This window comes from Nesoenas mayeri (assembly GCF_963082525.1).
Source record: "Nesoenas mayeri genome assembly, chromosome: 3".
In the NCBI taxonomy this organism is placed as follows: Eukaryota; Metazoa; Chordata; class Aves; order Columbiformes; family Columbidae; genus Nesoenas; species Nesoenas mayeri.
The window spans coordinates 115,576,691-115,583,065 of NC_137544.1; positions in this window are offsets into that span (position 1 = coordinate 115,576,691).

The window sequence follows — 6,375 nt, forward strand, 5'->3', positions numbered from 1 at the left end:
CATGGGTTGTTTTTTTTCCTCCCCAATAAGGAGGATTTTTTTTGTCAAATAATGGTTTCAGTGAAACAAACTAAAGCAAAATTAAGGCTAGAATTGTTTTTAAATAGTCTGATAGGTCATATCTCTGTTCCCAAACTAAACTGTTAATAGCTTCAAGCTGTATGTATTGCAAAAAGCTTATATGAAGATAATGTATCGTAACGCAGTCTTTATGTATAATGGAATATTACAATGTAAATAAGAAAACAAAGTTTATGGAAAGATTCAATATTATTCTTTGCTTCTGTTTTAAATCTATTTTTAAAAGAGGTACAGAAATGGACATATTACTGGATGCAAAGTGCAATGTGTATGAAATGGATGTTAGGAGGTCTGATATTAGCTTTCTTATTGATAAAGCAGCTTCCTAAAGTCCAGCCACAGCATGGGTATTTATATAACTGTGTGTAATAAGTATGTACTGTGCATAAATTTACTGTAATTCTTTTATACCTTCAACAAGACTGCATTATAAAGTGTACTCCTTGTCTGCCTTGTGAAGCATTGGCAGCTCAACTGGCCGCTGTCACCAGTACTAACACATTCGCCTGAGTCCTAAAAGTGAGTTCTGACACACAATCTTCCATTCGGTATTTTTTCTTCACAGCACTGGCAGCAAAAGAAGACTTTTGGAATGAATTCATTGTCCTGATAAGTATGCCAAAGAGAAACTAAAATAGTTCATCTTTTTCCCTGGTGGATATTTGATAATTCTGTTTTCAGAAATAGTGGGTGAATAGATATTCGGACTATATTCGCTTAATCGGGCATTGTACTTGCCTGTTTTGTAATGTTGTGCCTGCCTATAACAAAACTACTTGACTGATTAAATGGTTACATTGATTGTAGTACCAATCTTTCATGGAAAAAAAAAAAAACATAATAAATTTTTTTTAATAGCCTGAGTTCATTTTCACTATTACGTTACAGGATACATTGAGATATCATCGTTGTGTGGTTTTTTTTAATTGTGACATAAACATCCCATAGGTGAATATATTTCTATCAGTTCTGTAAATAATATAAAACAGGAGCTTTCCAGGTTGCAAAAACAAAGTGGAATACATCGGTCTTGAATGTCTGAGATATCAGGCTCGGTCCTCAGCGATATACTCATGAAATGAAGAACAATATGAGAACACTTCTGAAATGTTGCACTCATGAAATGAAGAACAATATGAGAACACTTCTGAAATGTTGCCCCTACGCAGCTGTGTTGTCTCAGCCATTAAAATTGCTCTAATGTGCAACATTAAATGATTGGATGGATGCCTCACCATGTAATGAGTGAAAAATTGGTCACCGTGTGTATGGGTTTGTACATACCCATATTGAAAAATGGCATTGGTTTTGGAAAAGCTACAGTAACCACGTTAGCCCATTTTCATTTTAAAAGTGCTTTTCAGTGTTGTCTTCATAGAAACTCTGGCATAAATTCAGTCTTTCATGGAATAAGCATGGCAGAATGGTTTGTAAATTGATAAATTGCTTCTTCCTCTCACTTATCTCTTTATGGAGACTTGTTTTCTAGCATATGATTTTTTTCCCCCACACCATCTCAAAATTGTGTATGTGTACATATACAAAATCATAACTTAAATAGCATTGAAATTGAGCAGTTTGCCTTTTCATTGTCCAACTTTTCTTCCTTCTGTCTAGGTAGAGGAAAAAAAGAGGATTGTCTAGAGAATCACAAGGTGCAGAGCACAGACCAGGCACACAGCTGAGTTTCCACCTAAGGTACTTATGAGAAGGAAACTGTACTAGCACATAGGAATTTATGTATCAATAATCTTGAAAAATGGCAGGAGTAGAATTTCCTATTATCCAACTCTCACTTAAGGTGATGAAAGATCTTCCACTACTTTAATTATGGGTCTAGTTCTGATACTAGTTCTATTTTGAACTTAAAAGTGGCTTATTAAAAATAAACGGTGGGGACACTTTGCAGTGACGTGGTCTGTGAACTCGTGTGTGATGAGTAACCCTTGCCACTGGCATAAGCAGATACAGTATATGAGGAAATTATACAGTTGGCAGCAATAGCTGGCTAAAATTATAAAGGAAGGGCAACCAGATGAAATGCATATAAATACAAACAGTTTGAATACTGTTGATTTTATGCTTAAACATGCAATTATGTGTTTTAGAGTGTTTTGTAGCAGACAGGTTGGTGCCAGGGTCGTCAGTCTTCTGCCATAATCCATTTCACTGCTAAAAGCTTGCAATAGCTTAAAACAAACCTAACATATACCCCATTTTCAGTCGTCCTGTGCTCCTGTGCTTTAGTCTTTGTACCTTAACAACATGGTCTTGCAATGAGTGATTTCAGAGAGCTGCAGCAGAGCAAGTCGTGGAAGAGGCCTGTTACACTAGCTAGGGAGGAGGAATGTGCTTCTCTGCTTGTGAGCTAACCTCTAGAAACACCGAAGTGTAAGTGATCTGACTGAAGAGGCAGAGGGGGCCTGATTTTGGGAAACTGAAGCCTTTTCCTCTGTCAAGGCCAATATGGAAGGTACTGTGAAAGAAGAATGAAGCCCAAGCGGAAACAAAGCTGCTAATAAATCCAGGGGTATTAGCAAAGCTGTGGTAACTGCTGTCATTACCTAAACTGCAGGTTAAGAGCAGAGTCTAGAGAAATAAGCCAACATTACCAGGTTTTATGGTATTAGAGGTGAAACAGGTGCAACTTTCCACGGTTCCTACAACTTGCAGGAAATTGTATTGAGATTTTATATGGAAGCTGACATAGCTTGAGGTAAAGGCTTCCTGTAGCGAGTCTAAATGTAGCACTACTGATTAATAAAACTTACCCCTTTTTTGCCCCTTTTTACAGGAAACCTTGTGGGAGATTGTTGTGTTCTAATAGCCCTGTGCTTGATCGTTCCCTCCATTATGAGATAAGACAGAGATAAGGAGGACTTGTACACTGACTTTTATTGTTTTAGATCCTATAGTGACAAACCATTTATCTTCCACATAACCTGGGCAATAAATCCCCACAAAGACCATTTAGCATCACTTAATGATGATTTAAGCACAATAAACATCTGTCTTGTTACCCACTCCTATCTGCATAATGAACCAAATAAAACATGTTAGTGACCACATGAGCAACATATACAGTGAGACCAGCTTTCCTATGGCTTTGTGCCTTAACTGTAATATCCTCACTTGCCTTAGAAGTCACCATCCCTTGTGGAGCCTGTCAGCTGCAATAAATCATAATAGATATTTAGGCTAGGGTTGCCCAATTTGTTCTGCTCAGTTACATTACTGTAAATATCCACATAGACATACAGAAAGAGACCAACTAAACTCATCTTCCTAAAACAAAAAGCTTTTCCAAGTTGTTAAAATGCAGTTTTCAGAAAGCACCATGTGAGGGCAAGTGTTTGAATTGAGATCTTATCCCCAGCAAGGTCACCTGGAGCTCGGCCATCAGCTACGACACAGCCGAGATGTCACCCTTGGAGGTGTTTCTTCTAGAGGACTCAATAATTATGAGTTCCTTAATGTCAAAACTGGAGACATTGGAAATAAAATGACGCAAGATGTGTTGATGATTTAGGCTTATTTTTGTGGATTATCTGGCCTATGTGGTGGGTGTGCAGGGTTTGAAAAGCCAAGTGGAATAATTAAGCCACAGATTAATCAGATGTAACCAGGCTATGACCGTTTTATTATTTAAACAGTTTTCCTAAAGGTGATCATTTCTACAGCCCTGGTTTCACTTCAGGTGCATGTGTTTGAATGGTATAGACTCCATACCATCATGGCACAAATGTCAGCAAGGACTGCGGTTTGCTCCTCAGCAGTGGCAAAACCCTCGTGTTCAAGGTTAAATGACAATAAACCACAATACCAGGACTGTAACATACTGCACCTGCAGTAGAAATCCTAGTAAACATAATTTTCTAGAAATTATTTCCTTAAAATGTAAGTTGTATCTGACTGATACATCTGGGCAGTGTGACACACCTTGCTGGAAATCTGGCCCTGCTGCCCGTGGGCCAGAGAAAATTCAATTTCAACTTGACATCAAATGCTCCACGTTTGAAAACGCTGCTTCTTTTACTTTTTGTGGCTAAAAATCAGCTCCGTTGTCTGTGGTTCTACATTGTGCGCAGGTGCCCGGGCGCTGTGAGGAGATGCCGGGGCTGCCCCACCCCAGGTGTGGCCCATTCAGGCCGGTTCCAGCCGGTTCCAACCGGTTCCAACAGCTGCTCCCCACACAGCCCAGCTCCTCCGTGCTGCCAGCAGCACCGCAGGGGAAAACAGCTTAAGAAAGGGACAAAACAGCACCCAGCAGCGAGAAGTAAGGTAAAAATAATTAAGAAACAGCCCTGTGGGAGGGTGTGGATGAGTTGGGGATGATTTGGTGATGTTGAGCCTGGGAAAGAGGAGTGTAGGAAATTGTTGTTTCGATTCACCTTTGTCTCTCAATATCCAAATCTATCTTAGGTGGCAATAAATTAATTTTCCCTCAGGTTGAGGCTGTTTTGCCCATGATGGCACTTTACAAGTGGTCTCCCTGTGGTAACCTCAACCCAATAACTTTTTAATCGTATTTTTTTCCCCCCGCTGTCCTTTTGAGGTGAGGGAGGGAGCGGCTGGTTGGGCGCCAACACACCACAGGTACCGATTTCAGTCGCATCCAGAACTCCCTTCAGGACCAAATCCACAAGTAATACTTCACAGGAGATATTCTCCTGGTAGGTTAGTTTTCTCTTGGGCTAGCAAACTCATTTTTTGTGCCCTGCGGCTGCGTGATTGTCAGAGCTAATGTAAAGGAGACAGGAGCACATGGCTGTGAGAGGGATGGGGAGGACGGGATAACCCGCTTTTGGCTGACATTATACCAGATTAGGTGTAAAATGAAACTGCCCCCTCATTGCACTTGCTGTGGTTATTCATCTTGTTGGATTTGGCTTTTATTCTGTTCCTGTGCATCTCTGGATATAACTGCTACAATGCACCGTGGATGTTGTTGGGAAAGAGTTGCTATGTTTATAAAATAGCGTTTGTGTCTAATTTGACAGGAATTGACTCTGTTTAAGTGCAATCTGATGAAGAAACAGTTTCTGAAGTTTGGAGGCCGGTCCTTTGGAAAGGCCTGAACTCCTCTGGGGAGATAAGAACATGACAAGTCTTAATGTAATTAACAGTCAGTGTTGGGACATGATGGCCTTTGAAACCAATGCTGTGTGTGTCTGAGGAAGAAAGGGAGATGGTTTCAGACCCCATACTCATTGTATTAATGTGTTATGTAACATCTGTGGAAGAAAATCAGCAAACCAGAAGACAAAGTATGCTACTGCACAGCAGAAAACACTTTAAGGTATATGACCTGCAAAATGTTACAATTTGAAAACTGCAGTCCTCAGGAAAAAGGACGAATTAATAGAAAAAGCCTAATTTTGAGTGTATTCTTTGCACATTAAAAATAGTTAATCCCAGGTGATTTCAAGAATCTTGAGCAATGTCAGGGAGGTACCTAAAGTAGAAGAGAACTCAGAAATAGGGAAACTCTCAACTATAAATGATGAACAGAAAGCCAGGATAAATTTTACTGTTAAAAACAATGTACAAGGGGCAGAAGGCAACTTGATTATCCTGTTGTCCAAAATGTGACTCAGACAGAGTTTTAAGTTCAGGTATGAGCTAATGCTGTTTTCTTCTTTTAGTACTTTTTAATTTGTTTTCAATTTTGAAGCTAAGATGCCATGGTTTGGGTTTTTAGTGGTTGTTGTTGTTGTTGTTGCTGGGGGCTTTTGCGTTGCTAGAGTAAAATTGTTTTTACTTTAGGTATCTCTCAGGTCACATAAACTCATTTAAAGCAAAGATGCTTTTTCTTCTGTGGAGATAACAAGTCGGGCTTTTGTATGTTCATCTATGTTGTGTATTCACTATTCTCTGTTTCTCTTTCTTCTCTCTTTGCCCAATGGCATCGCTTGTCTCAGTTCAATAGTCTTAGCAGAGGGTAAACAATTAAGTTTCCCAAGTTAAATTAATGCATGTGGCCAGAAAGAATAAAGAACTGCAGTAAGTTCCTGAACTGAAAGGAGACTGATGAGTCCCTTGAGGATCCATGCAGATGAAGGCCCTTATACAGGATTTTTTCCCCAGTTAAGGCAAAAGTGGAGGTTGCTGTCAGCTCCAGTTGGCACAAACCTGGAAGAAACCAGGTATCGTTTGTTTCACTGAATACAGAATAGTGTTGTGCACAATTAAGAACCGTTTAGGTTGATGCAAAAAGTAGTTGTTGTTTTGGTTTGGCTTGTTTTTTTACCATTTTCTCCAGTTTATTTGCTAGTTTATTGCTCAAGTTTTTCA